Source organism: Halictus rubicundus, unplaced genomic scaffold (assembly GCF_050948215.1).
Source record: "Halictus rubicundus isolate RS-2024b unplaced genomic scaffold, iyHalRubi1_principal scaffold0059, whole genome shotgun sequence".
Classification (NCBI taxonomy): domain Eukaryota; kingdom Metazoa; phylum Arthropoda; class Insecta; order Hymenoptera; family Halictidae; genus Halictus; species Halictus rubicundus.
The window spans coordinates 559,772-586,889 of record NW_027488600.1 but is presented as its reverse complement, the minus strand read 5'-3'; positions in this window follow the sequence as shown (position 1 = coordinate 586,889).

The following is a 27,118-nucleotide window of genomic DNA, read 5'->3' as shown; positions in this document are numbered from 1 at the left end:
ACAGTGAAATATGCCTGAATCATTGTTTTATTATTGTGGATCTTTAGGATGGACCTTTGTTATATGTATATAGTGAACACTTTTTTGCAAAATTTTTTTCACAACTTTAAATTGTTCTATTGACTAGGACAATAATTTCTATAAAGAATAAATTGGATCACAGAGAGAACTTTTAATTTTAGAAACAAATACAAATGAATGAACTGGATCACTGAAAGATCTTCGCATTTCAGAAACAAATCCATAAAGGAAGATGTTAAAAAGTAGCCAAATTTTGGGTAGCTCAGACACGTAACATAGTCTCTACTCGATAAATGTCCCAAATATCTAGCCTATAATTGTCCCAGAACTATGCTCACTATCGCGGGGCATACCTCGTGAGGGGCCCAGAAGCTCTAGAGGCCTCGGTTGCCGATCAGTATGAACATAATACGGGTCGGGTATATCGGTGAGAATTACAACTAATCCAATAAAAAAACTTCTTTATTTTTCATTATTTTTTATGGAACTGTCACCATTATATTCGTGGAATTTTTCTAATGAAAATTATACCGAATATGATATAATTCTGATGATATTTACTTCTGTAATGAATAATGAAAATTACTTACCATTACAATTATATTAACGAAAAATTAGTGTAAATATAATCCGAATTATATATAGTCTCACACCGATATAGCCGACCCGTATTATGTTTACACTCTTCGGCAACCAAGTCCCTCGAGCTTCGCTGTCCTTTTCTACGTTCGGCAGTTAAAAAAAGAATAGTATCTTCTAGTCGATAATTGTCCCTGGCCGGACCCGTGTTTTGGACAATTCTCGAGTAGACACTGTATTCGGCAATGGTTTTACATGCTGAGGTGAGAATTATAAAATAGAGGCAATTTATTTTTGAGAAAAATGTACGCGCTAGAATGAATTTTGCGAAAGACCATTTAAATTGGAGCTGTGGAAAGTGACTTACATCCAGTACTTTTTACGAACGATTTTTGAATGGGTGTACACTCACACCCGATAGTAAAATGTATGTCAGACAACGATGTACCAGGCAGGAATACCGACGAAATTGTACTAAACCAACGATAAAAGTAGGTGATGGATCTGCACTTGTTAGGGATGGAACGTTCATAAATAGCTTTGGCCTGATTCACTAGATACAAGGAATTGGGGATTGACATGTTTATTTAAATACAGTGGAGGAAGTGTTATTATTACTTGTAGAAACATCAGTGGCAAACGATTCAATCCATGAAGCGGATAATTCGAGTCGACACAAGCTTCAGGCGTTTTTAAAAAATGTTAATCTGTGCACAATGTTAACTCTGCATGCCTTTCGCGATCTGTCCATTTCAATCTCGTCATAATTTTGGAGTTCTGTGGACACTCCCGCTCAAAAGTATGCACAGTCTTTTCTCGATATTTGTCCCAAATATCTAGCCGATAAAAGTCCCACAATTATCCCCACTGCCGCGGGGTTTCCCTCGGGGCCCCCAAGCTTTTTCATTATTTTTTGTGGGACTTTCACCTACATATTCGTGGCATTTTTCTAATGAAAATTATATCAAACACAATATCATTCAGATCATATTTACAGTAATTTTCCGTTAATGTAATTGTAATGGGAAGTAACTTTCGTCGTTCATTATACAAGTAAATATCATCGGAATTATATCATATTTGGTATCATTTTCATTAGAAAAATGCCGCGAATATGTTGGTGGAAGTTCCATAAAACATATCTTTTATTTTTTTCTATGACAATATTTTTCCCGCTGACGTCACAGTTCCCTCAGCTACGCTCGCGGACATCGACGCGACGACCGCCCTTGTCCGCCTCAAGGCTTGCTGAATGGGAGGCTTGTTTAACTTTTCACTGGACCTTCGAAGTGCGCTTGAAAAATTACATATTATAGTTACATATTAAATAATTATTAGCATAAAATTGAGAGAGGCCGACTTTGCCGCAATAATTTACTTCAGTTTTCTTGTCCATAAAAAAATTTCATGCTGTTTCATGATTGGAATAATCAACCATCAATGACCATTATTTAAACTTATTTAACCCTTTCGGTACGAGCGCTCTGTCCGCCCTGACACTCCTGCTGTACAAGGCGCTGCACAGTGTGACGAATGGCCTTTTTAGCTGGACAAACTTCTAAATCGCCTATTTTTCTATATTTATCGATTAATATGTTTACAGTTGTATAAAATATGAATAATTAATTTTTTACAACATTTAGTTGGTTTTTGTTAATTGAACAATATATTTTAAGTGATTTATAATTAAGTAAAAAATACAACAAAGTTAGTAATGGATCTATGTAACACAGAATGATTTAACAAGTAGTAGATATTATCAAAGAAGACGTCATTTTTAATTAGGGACAAGAAGAGTGTAATTTTGGAAAAATGATAGTAAAGGTTACTTTTTGGAGATTCAGATATATTCTAACGGGAAAGAATTATTCTTTGGTTTAGTATAAGGTTTCACTTTATAAATAACAACTCTGTTTCATATTATTGTTTACTATTTTAATAAAAATATAATAACATGAAAATATAAATAAAACAAAAGAAATAACAGAGATCAAAATCAAAGTCTTCAATAGGAACATTCGGTTGCGAAAAACTAATAACTTATAAACTATTGAACAATTGGTTGCAAAGGAATAACTGACCGTAACGGATAGCGGTTGACGAACGACTGGATCATTCGCCTTCATCTTGAATTCGTGAAATCGCTGAGTCAGAACCAATTTATTCGTCCCAGATTTCTGCTCGAATATCGCGGATAATTTGGTCCACATTTCGCGCGAACTTTTGCATGTTAAGAGGCTTTGCATGTGTACCGGTTCCAGAGCCGATGAAATCAGAAACATGGCTTTGGCGTCATCCTTGCACCACATTTTCAATTGTTCGGCGGTCGGCCGCCGCCGGCTTGACGCGCGTCCCGCTCACGACGTCGTCGATACCGCACGCGATGAATATCGCATTCGTCTGAAATTTCCAGATTAGGGAATTCTTCCCGTTGAACTTCTCAACGTTTCGCGTGGAGATGGCCTCCGACATCTTATTGCGAACGGAGAGGAAAAAAAAATTTTAGAGACGCACTGCTATCCGATCTGCCGAATCACACGGTACACCGAATCGCACGGCTTATACGCTACCCGTACACGTGTTTCTAACGTGTGTGCCTCGCGCGCGTACACGTTTTTTTTTATCTGTCCACAGAGATTGCGTTCTCTGGGCCCATAACCTATTGAACAAATGTAAATAGAATATATCTAAACGTATTTGTGTTACGACAAATATTTGGGTTTACAGCAAAATAAAAATAAAAGACAATATACTGTTAGAGTTGATGCGTGGATATATATATTTTAACGTGTGCGTTTATTCTAATAAAGATTAAATTGGATTACAGAAACACGTGCTCTGCACGTTCCGCGTTACAAATCGCCATATTACATAGTTGTCTATTGTTTTCTTGCGCACGCATCTAGCCCCTCCTTCACTCAGGAGCTCACGTCAGATGACTGTCGAATCAAGGCGCGAATTATAATAATACTTCTTCCTGTTCGAATCACTCTTGGTCTTCCCGGAGCTCGGCACTGGCGCTGAGGTATTTCTGTTGCTTCTTCTTCTAGTTCCACCTCTTCTGTATTTGGCGTTTCAGGAATCTCTATAACTGATTCGTCTGTCCGCACCTGATCATCGCGTCATCAGAGCGTCATTTCGACGAGAGTGCGATTTTTTCGCTCTGCCACCCCGTTTTGCTCGGGTGTATGCGGCACAGTCAACCTTCTTGATATTCCATTTATTCGCAAGAATTCTTCAAACTGTCCATTAAGGTACTCTCGTCCGTTATCAGTTTGCAAACTTTTCAATTTACAACCTGTATATGTTTCTGCGTATTTCTTAAAATCTTTAAACGCACGCAATACCTCATCTTTCCCTTTCAGGAAATAAAGCTTACACCACCTGGAATAATCGTCAATAAACGATACTATATACCTATATCCTCCTATGGATTCTTTATTCATCGGACCGCACACGTCCGAATGTACAATTTCTAATGGTCTAGAGCTCCTTTTGCTGTCCTTTGGGAAAGGTGTTGAGGTTAGCTTTCCTCGAATACACGTTTCACACGTAGGCATTGTTTTTTCTCCATTCAAATTTATTCCAATAGCATTTTTACTTCTGGCCATACACATTAAGTCCTTTGCGTTCAGGTGACCCAACCTGTTGTGCCATAATTGAATTTTTGAATTTCCTTTTAGGTTAGAATTTTCTTTAGAGGTTATAATTTTTCCATCTTCTGCTTCCTCACGTAGGTAGTACAAATTTCCTATACGCTTTGCTTTTAATCTAACCCTTCCTTCTGGATCAACTACGATGGCTTCGTTTTTCCTGAAAATTACTTCATGATTCTTCTCCGTTATTTCCTTTACAGACAACAAATTCGTTCTCAGATCAGGTACATATAATGTGTCTTTCAAATCAACTCGCTTAACATTGTTATTTAAAATTGTAGTAATACTGACATCTCCTTGTGCTTCTACTGCAGCTGAAGCATCATTCGCGAGATTTAATTTGTCATATCTAGAACGATTCATTTGAGCAAACTTGGATTTGTCTTTACAAAGGTGGGTTGTGCACCCACTATCGAGACACCAATATCTATGTTCAGGGTCTTCACTGATTTTATATACATCGTGTACATTTACGTAATATGATTCATATGCCATACCTGCTGTAGATTTTTGTTTACCTCTTTTACTCCAGCAATCAGCTTCACGATGACCCAATTTTCCACACTCAAAGCATTTAATTGGCGGTTTCCCAGGAGCATACGTTTTATTGCCCCCTTTGTCTCGTTTTATTTGTTTTTCGTTTTTCCAATGGTTGTGTTTGATGGCCATCGCTCCGTGTTCCTCCGAACGTTTCTGCAATCTTGTCTCGTATTCTTCCAAAATTTTTATTTTAATCGTATCTAAATCAGGAAGCTCGTCTCGAGACTCCATAGCGCAACTGAAATTCTCGAAGCTTTCTGGCAAACTATTCAGCAACATGGCGCTCTGCAAGTCTTTATGGATTTCAATGTCCATCTCTGCCAGTTTTCCTACAATCTCAATAAAAGAATTGATATGTTGTCGGACATCATCGCCACTCGACATGCGATGGGTTGTAAGCCGTCGCAGCAACGTGGCTCGTTTGGCTGGCCCTTGCGATGCATACGTTGCTCGCAACTTTTGCCAGACATCATGTGCCGTCCGACACCCTTTTAATTGATTTAGTTCTGATGGACTTACGCATAATATTATATCGGCTTTGGCCTTTCGGTCACCTCTGTCCCATGCCGCTGACGCTGCTGCTGTCGTCGCATCTGCTTCGTCGACCACGGGTCGTTTCATCGTCCCGGCTGCATATTCCCATCCATCGTTTTTAACTAATAGCGCTTCTGCTTGCATGCACCATGTGTCGTAATTGTCCTTATTGAGGACCTCAATTTTAGACACGCTTCCAGTTGCGAAAGCCATGCTTTCTCTTGCACTTATTATTATTTCAATATTCCTCCCCAGCGGCACACAAAAAAAATATATATATTCCTGGGCCCATAACCTGTTAGAGTTGATGCGTGGATATATATTTTAACGTGTGCGTTTATTCTAATAAAGATTAAATTGGATTACAGAAACACGTGCTCTGCACGTTCCGCGTTACAAATCGCCATATTACATAGTTGTCTATTGTTTTCTTGCGCACGCATCTAGCCCCTCCTTCACTCAGGAGCTCACGTCAGATGACTGTCGAATCAAGGCGCGAATTATAATAATACTCCTTCACATATACATAACAGGCAGTAAATATTTTTCATTGTTGTAACAAGACATTGCCTTCTGAAACTACGTAGAAACTTCTTCACAACTCGAATCTCTATCAGAAGATTCAAGTTCTGATAAAGAATCTGTTTCTTGAATATCTATATCTTCATTTACTATTAATGATTCAAGAACTTCAGGGGACAGTGAACTAATTTTTTCTTGTGGGATTTCGCGAAAACTATTTATTAGTGGGTCGGAAGTTATTAATAGCATTGACATTAAGTCGAAATTGGTATTCACTCTTGACGTTTTCCGTGTATTTTTTTCTCTAAATCTACGACAATCTTTATGTCGCGCTTCTTGCGTCTCCTCTGTCATCTGGTCAATTGGAATAATAAATGATTTAATCCATAGGTTTCAGCGAGTAGACTAAACAAACCGCTAAGTGGCAACGGCAATCGGCATCGGCTGCGGTCGAAACGCCCGGCCCGAGCTATGATTGTCACGAGCGTGTACGTAAAACGACGTAACTTAATTGTAAAAATTCCTATAGTTACGCAACGTTGCGCAAGCCAATTTTGGTATTAAAATAAAGTAGAGAATCTCTACTTTATTATATGTAAAAATCATCGCGTGGACCTACGTGGACCATATACTAATTCATTAACGAAGAGTAGTAACATGGGCGTTTCTGTGGAAAAATAAGTACCGTCTTTGACACTTAATTTACAAAAATAGAGGAATGTTATCGATAATTTGGAATTACCAAAGTGAGAATACATGTTTTGAGATGTTATATCCATCATATATAGGAAATTTATACACTCCTTAGTACATTTTAACATATTTCTAGCGCGTATGGAAATGTGCCCATTCATTTATAGGTTAGGTGTTCGTCTTTTAGGTGAAGTTTACACGCTCTGTAAACATACAACAAAAGAATTTTAAGTTTTAATATTCAAGGGTTTTAATACATGGTTATTTTAGATTATATTAGCACAGTTAGTTTTTGTTTATTTGAAAGTTAATTTAGTCCAGCTAAAAAGGCCATTCGTCACACTGTGCGCCGCGCCGAGTCGCTCCGAAAATGCACACATAGCGCGTGGTCAGTCCTCTTTTGTGTGAAGATTTTTCTAAGCGTTAAATAAGAACTGTGCTTAATACAATAATGTTTCTTCTAACAAATGTCACTATAGATGGGGCTCGTACATAGAGGCTGCCACATGGATGTCGGATATATTCGGCGCTCGTACACACAGATCATCAGATGGATGCCGGATATATCCGGCGCTCGTACCGAAAGGGTTAACACTAGATTGCCGGATGAAAAGGAACAAGTTATTGTATGGTAATGAGCATGATCAGATACTTATCTTCATAATACTATTGAAAACCAACATATGTTTAAAAAAAATTATTTCATTTATATTTTATTTAATTTTTTATTATTTATTATTTCATATATATATATATGTATATATATATATATATATATATATATATATATATATACACACCCCGGCGAGGCGCACAGTGGGCAATTTGGACGAAATCGGATTCAAAATCAAAGAATTTTCGATGGAAATGAGGTAGAGCGACGAGATTATGGTACGAACGTTTTTTAACCTTGAGAAAATTCGTTAAACTTGCACAATTTCAAGAAAATTGGAGAGTTTTTCGATTTTTTTATCACGCTGATTTCGAATCTGGTCTCAAAATTTGTCTACGACCTCAGGATTTTGCAAAAAACAGATTTTTGTGACAAAAACTAATGAAATAATTTTTTCGTTGAAATGATTTGATAACACACTAGTTTGAAGCTATATCGTATTCTCATATATAAAACACAATAAAAATAATAATAATGAAGTATTTGAACGTTTTGAGTTACTTACGAAACATGAAGCACTTCGCATCTCGTCATCACTTGACGTATCGCGTCATGTAAAATTGAAGTTTTTACATTTCATATTAAAGTTTGTCTGGCTATAATAGAGAATTCCAAAGAAATATTTAGTACGAATTGAAGTGATGTAATGAAATAAGCTTTTGAAGTCTTATTCACTCTAGGAAAATTTATAAAAAATTTCAACTGCAGACTGGAAATTAAAAAAAAAATTTGATGAACATTGTCACCGATGAACTAATGCAATCGAAAGTTAGGAGCATATATTAGAATTTCATTATTATAATAAGTTACATCGTAGTTGAAATTCAGTGTTATCCTGTAGTTCTGAATGAACTTCAATTTTTCACATCTTTTGTGATATATAAAAGGAACTTTAATGATGAGTACTTATTGTTGTAATTCGAGCCTTTATATATTCGGCAGAGTCATCTGACGTGAGCCTCAGAGTGTAGGGGGGCTAGATGCGTGCTCTAGAACAATTGACGACTACTACGTAATATGGCGATTTGTAACGCGGAACGTGCAGAGCACGTGTTTCTGTAATCCAATTTAATCTTTATTAGAATAAACGCACACGTTAAAATATATATCCACGCATAAACTCTAACAGGTTATGGGCCCAGGAATATATATATTTTTTGTGTGCCGGTGGTGTGGAATATTGAAATAATAATAAGTGCAAGAGAAAGCATGGCTTTCGCAACTGGAAGCGTGTCTAAAATTGAGGTCCTCAATAAGGACAATTACGACACATGGTGCATGCAAGCAGAAGCGCTATTAGTTAAAAACGATGGATGGGAATATGCAGCCGGGACGATGAAACGACCCGTGGTCGACGAAGCAGATGCGACGACAGCAGCAGCGTCAGCGGCATGGGACAGAGGTGACCGAAAGGCCAAAGCCGATATAATATTATGCGTAAGTCCATCAGAACTAAATCAGTTAAAAGGGTGTCGGACGGCACATGATGTCTGGCAAAAGTTGCGAGCAACGTATGCATCGCAAGGGCCAGCCAAGAGAGCCACGTTGTTGAGACGGCTCACAACCCATCGCATGTCGAGTGGCGATGATGTCCGACAGCATATCAATTCTTTTATTGAGATCGTAGGAAAACTGGCTGAGATGGACATTGAAATCCATAAAGACTTACAGAGCGCTATGTTGCTGAATAGTTTGCCGGAAAATTTCGAGAATTTCAGATGCGCTATGGAGTCTCGAGACGAGCTTCCTGATTTGGACACGATTAAGATCCAAATATTGGAGGAATACGAGACAAGATTGCAGAAACGTTCGGAGGAACACGGAGCGATGGCAATCAAACACAACCATTTGAAAAACGAAAAACAAATAAAACGAGACAAAGGGGGCAATAAAACATATGCTCCTGGGAAACCACCAATTAAATGCTATGAGTGTGGAAAATTGGGTCATCGTGAAGCTGATTGCTGGATTAAAAGGGGTAAACAAAAATCTACAGCAGGTATAGCGTATGAATCATATTATGTAAATGTACACGATGTATATAAGATCAGCGAAGACCCTGAACATAGATATTGGTGTCTCGATAGTGGGTGCACAACCCACCTTTGTAAAGACAAATCCAAGTTCGCTCAAATGAATCGTTCTAGATACGACAAATTAAATCTCGCGAATGATGCTTCAGCCGCAGTAGAAGCACAAGGAGATGTTAGCATTATTACAATTTTAAATAACAATGTTAAGCGAGTTGATTTGAAAGACACGTTATATGTACCTGATCTGAGAACGAATTTGTTGTCTGTAAAGAAAATAACGGAGAAGAATCATGAAGTAATTTTCAGGAAAAACGAAGCCATCGTGGTTGATCCAGTAGGAAGAGTTAGATTAAAAGCAAAGCGTATAGGAAATTTGTACTACCTACGTGAGGAAGCGGAAGATGGGAAAATCATAACCTCTAAAGAAAATTCTAAACTACAAGGAAATTCAAAAATTCAATTATGGCATGTAGGAATCTTAAATCTAGCTAAAGGCGGAGCGGTCGTTGGTATATAAAACTACAGTGAAGGAAGAAAGGTCTGTATCATTCAAAGCTTCGGCTGTGACTGACTGCAGGCACAATTCTTGCCGGCGATGGGAATTTTCCCATTTTTATGGCCCGCCATCTGGCCTATGTCCTAAGTGCCCTGACACAGTCCCGTATCGCATCGGACGCCTAAACAGGATCTCGGCTTACAATAACAAGCCTCCAAGTACGACACTTCCCCACGAGACGGGACGATTGACAATCCCACTTTACATCTCAAGGTTTAATCCTAACATCTTCGACATCTGTTTGTGTTTCGGACCTGGCAGACCTTTTGTAAATACATCGGCCACCATCTCGCCAGTTGGGACATGATTTAACTTTATCTTCTCATCCCTCAAAACGTCGCGAACAAAATGATGCCTTATATCTATGTGCTTAGTGCGACTATGAAATACAGGGTTTTCCGCTAGTTTAATCGCACCCTGGTTGTCGGAAAACAATTTGACCCTTGATTTTGATTCAAATCCTAATTCTAAGAGGAAACGCCGCAGGTATATGGCTTCCTTTGTAGCCTCACTCATACTCATATACTCCGCCTCAACGGAAGAGAGAGCAACTGTCTCTTGTTTCTTGGACGCCCAAGAAACCGCGGCCCCTGCGAGATTATAGCAGTATCCCGTAATGGATTGTCGGTCTTCCGTAGAGTTTCCCCAATCGGCATCCGCGTACCCCTCTATCGACGCGCCGTTGGCTCTGTAAATCAGACCTACGTCCGAAGTCCCCTTGAAATAACCTAGAACGCGCTTCGCTTCTACCCAATGCGACTTTCCGAAACAATTATTAAATTGACTCAATGCGCTGACCGCGTGAGCTATATCCGGCCTGGTAGCTACCGCTAAATACATAAGCGAACCTATGAGTTCCCGAAACGGTAAATTTTTATCGTCTTTACCTGGATCCTCGGGTTCCTTCTGTAATTTCCTACTTAGATCTAACGGAGTCGATGCCGGTTTACAATTTGTCATTCCGAATCGTTCTAGCAGGTCTCTTATATAACCTCGCTGGCTAATTTCTATCGCTTGCTTGGTACGTTTAAATTCTATCCCTAAGCAGCATTTCACGTCGTTCAGATCTCGGATTTGAAAAATGTTTCCGATATAATGCTTGAAATGATCTATGTTATTAAGGTTACGCGAGGCTATTAATATATCGTCCACATACACAAGGACTATTAAAATGTCTTCCCCTCGCCCCTGACAATACAAACATGGATCAGCCCTGCTCGGAATTAATCCGAACGTTTTCAATTCCTCATCCAAACGACAATGCCAGCTACGACCGGCTTGTTTTAAACCATATAAAGCCTTTCGCAATAAGCAAACCTTATCTCCGTTTCTTAAATTGCGCTTCATTTCGATAGCTTTCGCTTTTACATTATAATCGCCCCTTTCGGTTCCGGCTAAAATATCTAAGGCCTTATCGACGCAACGGGGAACTTCTATAAAAATTTCTTCATCGAGCTTACCGTTCAAGTAGGCTGACGTCACATCTATTTGGTGGATTTTCATATTGTATTCAGCCGCAAGAACAGCCACAATTCTGATTGATTGTAAACGCGCAACCGGAGCGAAAGTTTCGTTAAAGTCAACCCCGTAACGTTGCGAAAATCCACGCGCTACTATTCTGGCCTTCCGACGGTCAATTTCACCGTTAGGCTTATATTTATTACATAGGACGACGCGACTTCCTACCGCTTTTGCGTTCTTTGGACGCTCGACGATTTCCCACGTATTATTTTTTAATATCGATCCTAATTCGATGGCAATGGCCTGGTGCCATTCATCCGCGTCCGGACCCGCGATGGCGCGCTCTAGAGGGACCTCGGCCATAAACGTCTGTTCGACCGCGGTACTTGCTACCTGCACCGTATTGTACTCTTTCCGGGGTCTACCCCTCATACCTGTAAGTATTTTTCTCGGTCTCCCTCTACCTCTCCGAGACTGTTCGCCTCCGCGATTGCCATTATCCGCGTTTAATTCATTCGCGCTATCGCTCGATTCATCTGTATCGCCCCCGTTCTCAATATTACCATTTTGATAATTTTGAGAAGACAGATCGACATCGAAAGTTAATGGTTCGCTATTGTTTTCGTCGCGGTCTAAATCATTCCGCGGGATATTTTCGGAGGGAACGTCCTTTACGGCAGAATTTTGAATGTCGTTCGCGCTGAAATTTTCAAGGAACCTCACATCGCGCGCGATTTCTACCCGTTTTCCTTCCTTGTTCCATATTCGATATCCCTTCGAACATTCGGAATACCCGACGAAAATCCCCTTTCGCGAACGTGGTTCGAACTTTCCTTTATTAGGATCGTTGTTTAGAAAATAGACGTCGCATCCAAAATCGCGAAAATACTTTACAACGGTTAGCTTCCCGTAAAACCTCTCAAAGGGAGATTTTCCGGCTATAGCTCTCGACGGGCATCGATTACGAATATAATTCGACGTCGATACGGCTTCTGCCCAAAAAGATCGCGGTAGACCGGATTGCGCGATTAGACATCTCGCCGTTTCTACTATTGCCCGATTCTTCCGCTCGGCTACCCCGTTCTGCTGTGGATTGTACGCGACCGATAACCTACGTTTAATCCCGTTATCGCTTAAAAATTTATCAAACCGCGAATTTACATACTCCTTCCCATTATCCGATTGTAGGAATTTAATCGTGCGACCGGTCTGATTTTCTATATAGTTCTTAAATTCTCGGAACGCGTCAAATACTTGATCCTTTGACCTTATAAACCGTACTTCGCACCACCTAGAATGATCGTCAATGAACGTAACGAAATATCTGTTACCTGCGTGTGAGTGCGTTCGCATGGGGCCGCAGACATCGCTGTGAATTATCTCTAAGACTTCTGTCGCACGCTTCGATTGTTCCGGAAACGGTGTTCGCATCATCTTATTCTCGATACAGATTTCGCAACGCAATGTCCGTTTAAAATCTTCAACGTTGCCGCTCGGTATGATGCACTTCCGTTTCGCTTCCAGTAGATCCTGCTGATTTAGGTGTCCAAGCCGCCTGTGCCATATCTCGAGCTCGTTGTTCCGTTGCGGCTTCGCTGCGTCCTCGTCTGCTGCCATGGCCCCGTGTGTGGATTCCTTTTGTGTCACGTAATATAGGCCATTTTTACGAATGGCGGTCAACTTGTTATTACCTTTCTCATCGATGATTTTGGCTTGATCTTTTGTGAAAAGCACTCTGTACCCACGATCCGTTATTTTTCCGACCGATAACAGGTTTGTTCTTAGGTCCGGTACGTGCAGAGCGTCTTCTAGTGTCAAGTTCTTTTCTGAAACCCTTTCATCGATGATTACGCACAAAGTTCCACTCGCGTTAATGTTTGTCGACGCGTTGTTTGCAAGATTTAATTTTCCATGCAGCCTTTTGTCGATAGCTTTGAAACTACTTAAATCTTTGCACAGGTGAGACGTGCTGCCACTGTCCAAGCACCACTGTCCGTCGCTCATCCTGTTATTCACTCGCGTTATTTCGCAGTTTTGCCCGAATTCCGACGTTGTGTAAAAGGAGATATCGCTGCTAGCACCTTTAGCCGAGTGTCTCGCGTTCCTATCCTTGCGGCACTAGGATGCTATATGGCCGAATTTCCGACATCGAAAACATTTCGTTTTCGAGCGATCGTCATCATTATTTTCTGCAGCTCTGTTATAGTTATTTCTCCCATAATTTTGCCTTACATGTCTTCCGGCAATCATTGCATTAGACACTGTGTCACGCGTTTCATTTTTGCGTGCGTCGCTTTCTTCGACGATTTTATTTCGAAGAGTATCGGGAGGTGGCAACTCGTCACGCGACTCAATTGCACAGCGGAAATTTTCAAAACTCTGTGGCAAACTATACAGCAGCAAAATTGCCAGCAAATCTGCATTGATGTCTACGTCCATTTCGTGCAGTTTGTCGACAGCATCAAAGAATTTCTTGATGTGTTCGCGAACATCTTCGCCCTCGTTCATCCGCTGTAGAATCAGTTTCTGCAGTAGCGTAGCTTTACGCGCAGGCCCCCGCGATTGGTATATCTGCTCGAGTTTCCGCCAGACCTCGTTCGATGTTCTACAATCCTTTATTTGTTTTAATTCGGACGGATTGATCGACAGTATTATGTCGGACATCGCCTTTTCGTCGTTTCCAGCCCATGTACGGTACGCTCCTTCCGATGCTGAATTGTTGGCCGTCACTGTTGGTGCTTTCTTCTCACCGCTGACGTAACACCACGCATCGTTCTTCACTAATAACGCGCGCATTTGTATTTTCCACGTGTCATAATTTTCTTTGTTCAGACCTTCGATTTTCACGAGACTCGCCATTGTCTACTTAATCTTCAGAGGCACTCGCACTGATTACCAAAAAAAATATGCACTATGCACCGATACACTTGTATCCCGTTATTATCGTGAGCTTCCGAGTTTTATAATTTCCGCGATTCGCGATTCTCTGGGCCTGGGCTGGGATTCCTGTAGGAATCTTAAATCTAGCTAAAGGCGGAGCGGTCGTTGGTATATAAAACTACAGTGAAGGAAGAAAGGTCCGTATCATTCAAAGCTTCGGCTGTGACTGACTGCAGGCACAATTCTCGCCGGCGATGGGAATTTTCCCATTTTTATGGCCCGCCATCTGGCCTGTGTCCTAAGTGCCCTGACACAGTCCCGTATCGCATCGGACGCCTAAACAGGATCTCGGCTTACAATAACAAGCCTCCAAGTACGACATGGCGCAACAGGTTGGGTCACCTGAACGCAAAGGACTTAATGTACATGGCCAGAAGCGAAAATGCGATTGGAATAAAGTTGAATGGAGAAAAAACAATGCCCACGTGTGAAACGTGTATTCGAGGAAAGCTAACCTCAACACCTTTCCCAAAGGACAGCAAAAGGAGCTCTAGAATTTGGAGTTTGGAGTTTGGAAATAGGAGTTTGAAGAATTCTTGCGAATAAATGGAATATCAAGAAGGTTGACTGTGCCGCATACACCCGAGCAAAACGGGGTGGCAGAGCGAAAAAATCGCACTCTCGTCGAAATGACGCTCTGATGACGCGATGATCAGGTGCGGACAGACGAATCAGTTATAGAGATTCCTGAAACGCCAAGTACAGAAGAGGTGGAACTAGAAGAAGAAGCAACAGAAATACGTCAGCACCAGTGCCGAGCTCCAGGAAGACCAAGAATGATTCGAACAGGAAGAAGAGGCCGACCCAGAAAACTATACCAAACACGAATAGTAGAATCCAACGAAGAAGAAGAGGGTACCGCAGAAGGGGGCGGAAATGAAAATGTGTTTGCTGATACTGGAGAAACCGAGGTCGAAGGTCGACTAGACGAAATGGAAGACCAGGAAGCAAGTTTAGTTTTACAGCAAGCAGCTGGTATAGCTGAAATATCGGTAAGAGACGCCTTAGAAGGGGAAAATGAATTAGAATGGAAACATGTAATAAAGTCCGAGATAACTAATTTAATAAGGAATAATACATTCAATATTGTTGAAAGGCCAGAAGGTAAAAGGGTTATAGGTTCAAGAACGGTACTTACAAATAAGTACAAAGCGGATGGGTCCTTGGAAAAACGCAAGGCTAGGGTTGTGGCGAGAGGATTCGCCCAACGTCCGGGTATAGATTTCGATGAAACGTTTGCTCCTGTGGCTAGGTTGGAGATAATTAGATTATTGTTGGCCTTGTCGGTCAGAATGAATATGACCGTGGAACAAGTTGATGTAACCGGGGCATATTTGAACGGAAACCTTCGAGAGGAAATATTCATGGAAAAGCCCGAACAACTGGAAAACTGCTTACAAGAAATTGTAAAGGATAAAAAGGAAACGACAAGGATAAAAGATACTGCCCAAAAGTTACTGAAAGAAATGGAACGCAGCAAAGATGGAGTGTGCCGATTAAATAAGGCAATCTACGGATTACGTCAAGCAGGGAGACAATGGCACGAAAAACTTAGTCAAAAACTAAGAAGTCTGGGACTGCAAGCGACAGTGGCAGATCCTTGTTTATACCACGGAAAGCACGAGAATTATAGGTTGTATGTTATTATATACGTGGATGACATGCTGATTGTATCAAATAATAAAGGGTGGATAAAGAACGTTAAAGAAGAGCTGGCAAAAGAATTCGATATCAAGGATCTTGGTCGAGTAAATTATTGCTTAGGTATTGAAATTCGGCAGGATGCACAAGAGATAAATATGTCTCAAAGAAGATATGTAATGGACCTCCTCGAGAGATACGGTTTGGCGGACTGTAATCCTGTGGCCACACCCATGGATAAAAACGCAATTTTGAATAAGGCAAAGGGTGATGGAAATAAGAGGAGGCCGTATCGCGAATTGGTCGGGGCCCTTATGTATTTGGCGGTCGCTACCAGGCCAGATATAGCGCATGCTGTCAGCGCCCTTGCCCAGTTTAACGACAGTTACGGAGACGAGCATTGGGCAGCAGCGAAGAGGGTCCTTAGATACTTAAAAGGTACAATTAATCATGGCATTATTTTTAGGAATTCGGATGAGGGTGCATCCGTATATGTAGATGCCGATTGGGGAAGGTGCCAAGTGGATATAAAATCGTATACTGGGTACGTGATCCGGTTCTCACAAGGTCCCGTAACCTGGAAGTCCCAGAAACAACGCACGGTTGCGTTATCTTCCACGGAAGCCGAATATATGGCGCTGATCGAGGCCGTGAAAGGTGGACTTTATCTCCAGGAGATTCTGAAAGAAATCGGATTTGAGGAATTCGCAAAGATATCCATTTATGGCGACAACATTGGAGCACAGCTGCTAGCGAAAAATCCGATAGTTCATCCGCGAACCAAACATATCGATATAAGGTTCCATTTCTTGCGTGATGTCTTAAAGAGAGGAACCTTCTCCGTAGAATACTTACCGTCCGAGCAAATGCCAGCTGATGTATTAACTAAGCCGTTAACTAAAGAAATACATTATTTTTGTATAAATGCGATAAGTTTAAGGGATGTAACCAGTATATATAAATGCTTGTAGAATAATATAAACGCGACTAATGTACGGCGCGCATTAAGAGGAGGTGTTAAGGAGTAATATTGTAATTCGCGCCTTTATATATTCGGCAGAGTCATCTGACGTGAGCCCCAGAGTGTAGGGGGGCTAGATGCGTGCTCTAGAACAATTGACGACTACTACGTAATATGGCTGTTTGTAACGCGGAACGTGCAGAGCACGTGTTTCTGTAATCCAATTTAATCTTTATTAGGATAAACGCACACGTTAAAATATATATCCACGCATAAACTCTAACACTTATGTATACTTATATTGTATAATTTACTTTTGCAACTTATAACGACGTATCATCATATACTGCCGTTAAATTTATTATTGGTAACGCATGATTGCGACGATAGGCTGTGTTACGTCCCAGATGGGGCTGTTTATAATTTTCTGGGGATAAGGCGCAGTTTTGAACCTACCTGCGTTCACCGGCTTTGGTTCGGGAGATTGAGGGCTGGTTAAATAAATTGTACTTTAATTTTTATATAAAACAGGAAATGTCTGGTTTATTTAGAGTCTAGTTCTGAATCAGCTCATACATGGGTGAATCCTTATAGCGCATAAGCTAGAGCACTTATAACAAATCGGTTAATAAAACGTTTAATTTACCGAGTCGCTGGTAGACGCTCGCAGATCGTGGTTGTGGGGTTTTTGGGCGCTCGCTGGTTGTGGGCGTTGAAGGGGCGCTCGCTGATTGTGGGCGTTGAAGGGGCGCTCGCTGATTGTGGCCGCTGGACGCTGGGGCACACGCGGACACTTTACGCAAGGGTTTTCGAATTTCGGTGACACTGTTTTACTGCCGGCGCGACGCGTGTATGATATAAGGGCCTGTCGACGGAACTGCACAGTAGCACTGGTTTTGAACAGAGTGAATGCTAATTGAAGAGTTGGTTTCCTTTTTATAATGTGGGCGGTCCTTTGTTTTCTTGAAGTGCTGATTTAGCGTTTCTGCTTCCCGATCTTCTTGATGTTTCTTGCTTCGTCAGCTGTGTGTTGCCAAGATGAAGTCGTCGTCTTTTCTTATGGTTCGGCGTAATTTGATATTTTCCTCTTTTGCGTCTAATTTGTAATCTGGTCTTCATCTGCGTGTCTTGCAGGAAGATCAGTCGGCGTATCTCTAACCGCGTCGAGTTGTCACGTATATTTCGATCTTATTAATTTTCCGTGTGATAGTGCTACTGGTCCTTGTTTAGGCGTTTATCGGCGAACCGTGCGAACCGCCGGACGTGACAGCTGACAGTGAGTCACGTGGATAAATTCACACGCATTGAATTAACGAATGTATTAAGTTTACTTTTGGATCGCAGTGCCTCGATCCATTTTTATTCAGCCCCTTAAAGGCTTCATTTAACTTCTCAACTTGTAACGGTTAATTTAAGTTACAGAAGTATGATCAAAAATACATAAAGGAAAATTTATAAGTTAGGATATCAAGGGAAATTTATAAATGGATCCAGACCTTAATACCTATAAAATCATTAAAAACATCCACCACTTGAAGGTTAAGAGTGAAGGAAAAGTGTATCAACGTATAATATAAAATAGTATATACACACGGCACCCATTTCGATGTACATTTGTAAATTCTGAATGCAAAGAAATCTTATGTCGTGGTTTTCAATGGACGATTCTACACCCTCTAATTGGCGAAAATATTTTGAAAAACTTTTCTCAAGATCAACCTTCACTTCGAAATTCATGCAGAATTTTCTATTAATCATATCACTAGACTCCTGTAATTAGATTAGGTTGGATGTTTATGTAAAATAAAAATGTTAATTGTAGGAATCAGACGTTGAATGAAAATGTATTTCTTCTTTTAATAAAGGGTGTAGCCAGATAAGGAGGTCAAAAGTGCCCCCAAACCAAATTGAATTTGTAATACACTATTCGATAACTTATCCAAAGAAAATACTTTGTGCCAATTTTCAACTCTATATGTCGAAATGGGGGTTAGTAATGGGGTGACAAGGAAAATCAATTTTTTCTATTTTATCTTTTAGGATGCACATCTATGAATTTTCTCTGAATTTTTAGCTTCGAAACCGAATTTTCAGAAATAAAAAAAAAAGTTTAACCCTTTGCACTCGTGTGGTGACTCTGAAGCACCACTAGAAATTGTTGTCGCATTATTTCAAAGAAATTACAAAAAATATTACAAAATTTGTATTTAATAAATTACTAAACATTACAATATTATATGTAGAAATCGGATCAGTTTCGTATGAATAAAATGAAAATAATGTAAGACGGAAGAAAAATTTAGTTTTAGATTGAAAACAGCGCTGAGTGCAAAGGGTGAAATGCCAATCTCTTGTAGAAGTTGTGAGATACTAAGTTTATATTTTTACAGTTTTAGCATCCCGTTATGGTAGTTAACATGTAATTTTTTTTAGATTTATCAAAGTGGGGGCACATAGTTACAAAAATCAAAAACCGTAATCAATGATGATAGGGACGAAGAATAATGCAACAGAGGGGTAAAAACTCTTCTATGTAAATACATGCATATTATTTAGAATTTGATATAGTGTCCATCTAAGAAATTAATTATATGAGTCATATGAATATGGTACTTGTACGGGCATCGAAGAAGTGAGAAATAGTGCATTTTGATATTTTTCCAACATTTTTTTTATTTTGTAAAATTCTGTTTCCAAGCTAAAAATATTCATAGAAAATTCATAGATGTGCATTCTAATAGCTCAAATATGCCTCTTTCTTCTGAATTTTCAATGGGAGTGGATAAGAGAAATTTTTTACGGAAAAACCTGATTTTCTTTGTCACCCCATTACTACTCACGTTGTCGACATACAGGGATGAAAATTGGCACAAAGTATTTTCTTTGGACAATTGATCGAATAACCCATTGCAAATTCAATTTGGTTTGAGAACACCTTTGACCTCCTTACCTAGCTGTACACCCTTTGCTCAGATCTGTTTCGCACCCTGGACACGGACCATTGCAGATACAGAAATATGTGTCAGATATTTTCCACCATTTCCACTTAAATGCAACACCCTGTATGTATGCGTAAAGATGTTTATGCTCATGAATAATTGAAAACTATATTTCCCTGGCATTGTATTCCATAAACACTATTTCCACCATTTAAATGTAGACGTCGTTTGCATTTGCTTCTGCTGAATCATTAGGTATCCGTAGCACGAGCGAAGTATATTTTACTGTTGCTACGCAACGAAACACTGGCTTAATAATAAGGGATTGTTTTTTTTTTTTTTTTTTTATTGGGAAATCTCTTATGAGATTTATTGTTACATAATGTTTAATACAGAGTATTACATAGTATAATGTATGGTATAACGAAAACGATAGTGTGACGACTACGCGACTTCTCGGAGGACTATACGATCCAACCCGAGAACGCGGGAACTCAAAGCTGTCCGGATTTAAAAAGAACACGGGTTCGAAAAGGAAAGGTATGGATGACACCAAGGCTTAACGACCACGCAGTAACAATAGTATATATTCCCAATGAAATAAATAACAATAACAGTATAAAGAAAAGAATAACAATAAAAGAGAATAATGAAACCGCTTACCAAATCACAGCCAGTCGTTTACAAGTATGCAACATTAATAAAGTAACGGAAACGAGAGAACTCGACAGAACTGCTGCGAGACCTATAACTACACGATAGAAGGAAAACCGTTATTATTCACTCAACCGAATAACTATAACGCGGAGACAAGAGTAAACAAAAGAAAACTAAAACTACGAGCTCGAGGCTCGGCAAGTCAAAAGAAGGTAAAATAACTACGATTAAAAATAATGCAAAACTCAAGGCTTCCCGCCAGACTACAACAACAGCCTCAACGAAACTCTGCCTACACGAGTCTTACAGTTCAACGACACGCACCTCGCGCTTGTACATCGAAGAAGAAGGATCGTCCGACAGAATTCGGCTAGCTCGGCCCGCTGGCCGGCTTCCCTCTCTACGCGCCTAGCCAATTAGACTTGGGTCTCTGTTCGATGGCCCAATCACGCGCGTTACGCATTCCTCTCTCTCTTACGTACGCTTTGCCAACGGTCGTCGATCGGTGTAGCCCGTGTAAACAAAGAGATCCTTGAACGCTCAGCGTACCAGAGTCGAACGTTTGGTGTGTCCGGTTAGGGTGATCCCACAATTGCAATGAATTACCGAACACCCTTACGTTCCCATATTCTACACCACGCAAGCCAGCCTCTCCTCGACCGTTGGCATATTCGCCTTATGTTATGGTCCGACTGACGAGGTCGCTTAATACTAACAAGGTGACGAGCGGCTATCGTTACCTCTGCCTTTATCCTAATCTAAATACTTAAACATAGCAACGTTTCCGGACGGCGTTGATTCCAAGAAGGGTATTTGTTACATAAATACATTTAACGCGGAATAATCTAGAATGCTATACAACGTCAAAGGCCACACTGTGATCAATTAGGGAAATCCCACAATTACAAGAATTATCAATCACAGTGCTACCGACGGACAAAGCCAAAATGGTTTTAGAAACTAATAATAATTGTTCGGAACGTAACAATAGCAACGATATAAAAAGAAACAAAAATTCTTAGGCACGTAGGTTACATGTATTTAAAAAGGCTATTATATAGACGCACGCATTAATATTAGGATCAGCTATTAAGCAACCTACGTCCAATGGCAATTGGAAACCTGCTTTAGAAAGATTTTGGATAAGTTTTATCCTCTGATGATTATACAGGTCACACTGCCATAGAACATGGTTAAGCGTTTCTTGCTCTTGGTTACATTTACATTTAGGGTTATCGATAATGCCAATGCGAGCAAGTGAAGCAGCCAAATGATAATGGTCCGCCCTGCATCTATTAACTGAAACAATGCATTGGCGGGTTAGCTTTTTATGCCCAAACCAAGGTGTACGAACATCTTTGTAGTATCGTTGAAAATAAGGTTTACCCTTATGTAGCCCTTGATCTTTTATTATTTTAACTGTATTTAAAATCGCATCCTTCTTCAAAGTTTCGGATAGGTCAGTATATGGAATCTTAGAGATCTTAGAGATCTTAGAGAACGGGTAAACGAAATGTTGAAAAAATTGGTATTGGTCGGAATTGCGAAGAAAAAAGTTAAAGTAAATTTTTTCAACTTTTTTATCTAAGCCTGTAATGAAACTTTAATCAATTCGTTTTGTAGATCTACGTTAATTATGTGTATGGTGAAAATTTCATCTAAATCGGTGAACGTTGCTATCGGTTGAAATTAATTTTGATTACATATTCAATGTGAATGGCTTATTTTCTATGAATTTAGATTTATTTTTCGACTATCAATTAATTGAAATTAAATGAATTTGTTCTTTGTGTTACAGAATTCTTCAAGGCTGTCTATTTGAATGCCTGAGGCTTCTTACCACGATGACCAATGACGACATCGATAGCTAAGATCGAGAGCCACCGTGTCGTGCTTTCTTCAAGGGGAGAGAGAATGTAAGTAACAAGACATATCTTCCCAATTAAACTATTTTATTGCATATTTTCTTATAAAATTATTAATGAAAAATTGTACAGACTAAACACGCTGAATAAATTTTTCATATGATAAAGATATAAGTTAACAATTTGAGGCAACGATTCGTTTCCACAGCTTTGCTATTTTTATTTTCAAAATAATTTAAACTGACTCTTTTTATATCCCCATGGAATTATACGAATTGATTTTAATATCTTTTTGTTTCTTCTTTTGATTTCAGGACTCTAACGTAGCTTCTCGTCCTCTCAACAAGTAGTAAGTGAACAAACAATTGTCTTTCTTATTGCTATATTTGATTAGTGGTTGATTTTGACGAGTACGGTGACCGTGGAAACGCCAGCCGTTTCCGCGGGTAGTAATCTGTTTCCTAGCTAGGTAGGGCCTTTTTGTACACCGCGTTTTCTTTTTATGAGTAAAGAAATTTCGATAATGGAATCACTAATTTTCGAGAAGATAAGAATCTTCCGTAATTTCGAATATGAAGAAACTAGAGTCGCTTTTTATTATCAAGATAATTATTTATTTTTAAAATTTATTTAAAATTAAATAAAAAACGTATTTTAAAATTAGTTTGAATTGCTCGGAGGCACTAGATCCCCACGTACAAAAAGACGATTCGCGACGGATAGATCCTCGAGACAAAGCAAATACGCACATCAATTTAACCTGTATTATTTGCACGCGTACTTTACATTTAGCAGAGTAATTTTTCCATTGTTTCGAAACTTTGCTTCGTAGAAAGGATCGTCCGAGGGTTTTTTAATATTTCCTTAAAGATTGCAAATAAGTAATTGAAGTGAATAAAAATTTTTCTAAGTCGACAATTAAAAATGTCGATTAGTTTTTTCATAATTAAATATTTTATTTATAAATTGAGATTATATTTTGAATTTCAAGTAGAGTCTTTTTGCAGAAAAGAAAAAAATTAGCTCGTACACAATCTAACGGTTTCTTTTAGTTAGGATTTTCAGGATATAAAGGTTCCCTGTTCGTTGCTCGAATCTTCTCGCGTGCCCAGGCGCTACTCGGGAGGGTGAGAGCAACGGGCACATGGAATACTTTTTTAAATAATGTATATATATATGTAGGATTTCCCTATTTTGCACGATGTTGCGATCGAATTAAGTAGTCGATCTACGTGGGCAGGTATCAATTAATGAGCCGACTCGTAACGAACATATACTATATTTAATGAGAAAAATAAAATGACGGAACAAAGATATCGGTACAACGACACAACCGTACACGGCGACAGCCGACGAGAGACTCCCCTGATCGTCTCTCCTTCGCATTTTTTGTCGACGTTGTTCGCTCGTCTTTTGTCTCGACGTTATTCGTCCGTTTTTTCTGTGAATCCGCGTTTCGCCTGTTCTTCGCGGGAAGCGCGTTTCGCCTGTTTTTTCCTGGAATCTAGGCATCCCACACTCGGCCATCCTGCAAATCTTCGGACCCCGAAGATGTACCCAGATACGGCTTCATATAATCGGCCGCGGTCGATGTTATTCTCGGCCCTTCAGTTTCACCAATCCGCACGACTTCGTATCGATCATTCCGTTTAACTCTTACAACCTTGTACGGCCCTAGATATTTCGGTTTAATTTTTAGTCCAGTTCCAAACTGCGTCCTTTGGATCGCTACTAAATCCCCTTCTTTATATTTAACCGCTTCTTTACATTTTCGGTTATGGCCGCGACGATTTTCCTCTTGAATCTTAACAGTATTTTCGGTTGCTGCACGCCTCAAACTATCACGGTTCGCATCGAACATCTCAAAGGTTTCTTGTCCGATAAGCGAAAGAATTCTCACATCCTCTTTTTGTCGCATCTTGACACCAAAAAGTATCTCAAATGGGGTCATACCCACCGCACGCTGAAAACTGCTATTTATACATCGTTGCAACCGGTCGACGTGTTTGTACCAATGGTCGGGGTTATCTAACGAGAGTTTTGTCAACACCGGAATAATGGTACGGTTAACGCGCTCAACTTGTCCATTCGCGCGTGGTACACCCGTTGTGGTCGTATGATGTTCGATGGACTCCGACGCACAATACTCTTTGAATTCTTTCGACGTAAACGCGGTTCCCTTATCAGAAATAATACGCTTCGGATTTCCGAAAATTTTTTGTTGCGTGACCAACCTACTTAGTACTTTCGCTGTATTTGTCGACTTCGTTGGGTAAATCCATACAAATTTAGCAAAAGCGTCTACTACGACTAATATATACTTATAATTTTTTCCTGTCGATACCATCGGGCCTTGGTGGTCGATATGATAAGTGCATAATGGTGTGTCTCCTTTGGGAACGGGGGAGAGCATCCCTTCCTTTTTACCTTTTTTCTTTTCGGCTAATATGCACGGTACGCAACAGCTAATTACTCTTTCTACTCGCTCGCTTAAATTCGGGATATAAAATTCTTCCTTAATTCGCTCTACAACTTTCTTCACTCCAAAATGTCCATTCTCATGCACTCGTCGAATAGTATCTACAAACATACTCGCTGGTAGTACTACAATAGTTTTATCACCGTATCTCTTTAACAATAAATCGTGTTCTATTAAATAGTCCTCGTACGCTTCCCTTTCCAATACCTGTTTTATGGCTCGAATGCGTTCATCTTCGTTTTGTGTTTTCCGGATAATTTCGTGCATCCTATCTTCCACGATAAACACCGGATATCTACTTAGCGCATCAACGTGTTTCAGACGTTCACCCGATCGGTGTTCGATTTTATAATGGAACTCTTCGAGAGTCAACGCCCACCTCGCAACTCGCGGAGACAAATCTTTCTTATACAGAGTCTTTTGCACCGCTTGGCAATCAGTAATTATTGCGAAATCTAATCCTAATAGGTACACCCGAAACTTCTGCACTGCTCTTACTATCGCTAACAATTCTAATTCATACGAGCTGTACTTTCTTTCTGCATCTGTAGTTTTTTTTGCTCATACAATGAACGGGATGGAACACCTTTTCGTCGCACGCTTTTCGCAGTAAAACTGCCCCGTATCCGTCTGAACTAGCATCGGTATCGGCAGGAATATGGGTAGGGCCGCTGCCGCTGCTTCCAACCATCCTGAGTTTAACGAGTCACTTGAGAGACGCTCCCTCAGCTTGCCCGGTGCATACTCCCGGCAAGCCCTCCCGCCGTATTCCACTACTCTAGGTACCTCGTCACCGGACACTTCGGCGAACAAGCAGAATGGACACACCCCACCCGCGCGTATGCCTGCAGCCACAGGGCTGGAGATTAACATCCTTGAAAAGGCATCGCGCGCGCGGGCCACATCCCCATCCCACCGCTCACCATGATCCGTAGTAGGCACCCCTTCCATACTCCTTCCCAGAGTCCTTGCCTCTCCAGCTTCGCTACCATTCTCGTGGTCTTCCAGTCCTCCTTTGCCATTCGCCCACAGCTCGACCGCGTCCTTCACCTGCTGGGCAAACTGACGGCGATCTGTCCCGACCCACGCTGGGGCCCTAGCAGCCCAGTTGCGTAGCGTACCTTCCCCTATCCCTCCGCTGAGGATAGCCCTTGCAACCTGGATAGCCCACTGACGGTTATTACCACCAGCCCCGAGTACGCCCATCACCCTCATTGGATCACCCTTCACTCTGTCTGCCATAGCGCTGGCGCGCAACCCCAAGGCCCTTTTCGGGCGAGTATGCCCGTCCTTTCCTCTCTCTTTCTCCCCGACCGAATTTGTGATTATCCTTCCCCTCCTCTCACCATCTTTCTTACCTCTGGCTTCGTCCACAGGGGCTAGTCGGTTCCCCTCCTCTTCCCACTTCGTTAAGGGGCGCCGATTGATATACGTGGGTGGGGCCACTCCAGCCCCTGAATACATTATCCAGGTTCTTAGCCGATCACACTCTGCCTGGTCGTCTGGTTTCTGCTCCGCCGCCACCTTTAGAATCTGCTCTGACATTTCCCCTAAGTTACCTCTGAAGAACGGAGGATCTTCGTCCTTACCCTCGCCCCTTACAGGGTATTCGTTTCTATGTCCCAAAGGCTCACCCCCCTCGGCCGAGGTTTCTCCTACTACTGCTGGGATACTGTTGTCCCTCTCGATACACCCGGAGTCGGTCCTGGCAGACGTGGACCCACCCTCACTCGTCCACCCCGTAGCCCGTATCACTCTGACGGGCATATTTGGATCGAAAGGATCCTCATCATCGGAACGGTGACCTCACCCGGCAGTTGGGCCCGAATTTCCTCGAGTCTCAAAACCATGTCGTCCACATATCCAGCGGTACCGCCGAACTGTAGCCTGTCCTCATGCTGCGGAGGATATCCTCCCATGCGACGCTTAAACATCTTCACGTGCCGTACTCACTGCAAACATTACCACAATTCCACCTGTATTACCCTACGTATCAATTTCGCAATGTGCACACAATGTAAGCATATGGAGTATTTCTATCGTTGCCACCATATGTAAAAGAAGGGAAGAAAGTGGACGTGTTCTTGATCACCTGCGAGAACACCCGAAAGAAGCAGGGGGCATAGACCGTCCTATGTCAACGACTGGTACCTCCGACACTCCCAGAACTAACGGGTGACGTGCTGACCACGTCTAGATATCTCCCGAGACCGTAGCTCCTTTACGCTCCCGAGAACAGGGTTTAACCCTAGACGGTGTGTGTTCCTCCCAGGTGGGAGGACGCCACCAGCTGCGTGTAGCTCGACCGCTCTTCCCTCCGCTGTGGGATTGCTCCCCAAGTGGCCGTTAGGCGCCTGTGTTTGCAGGT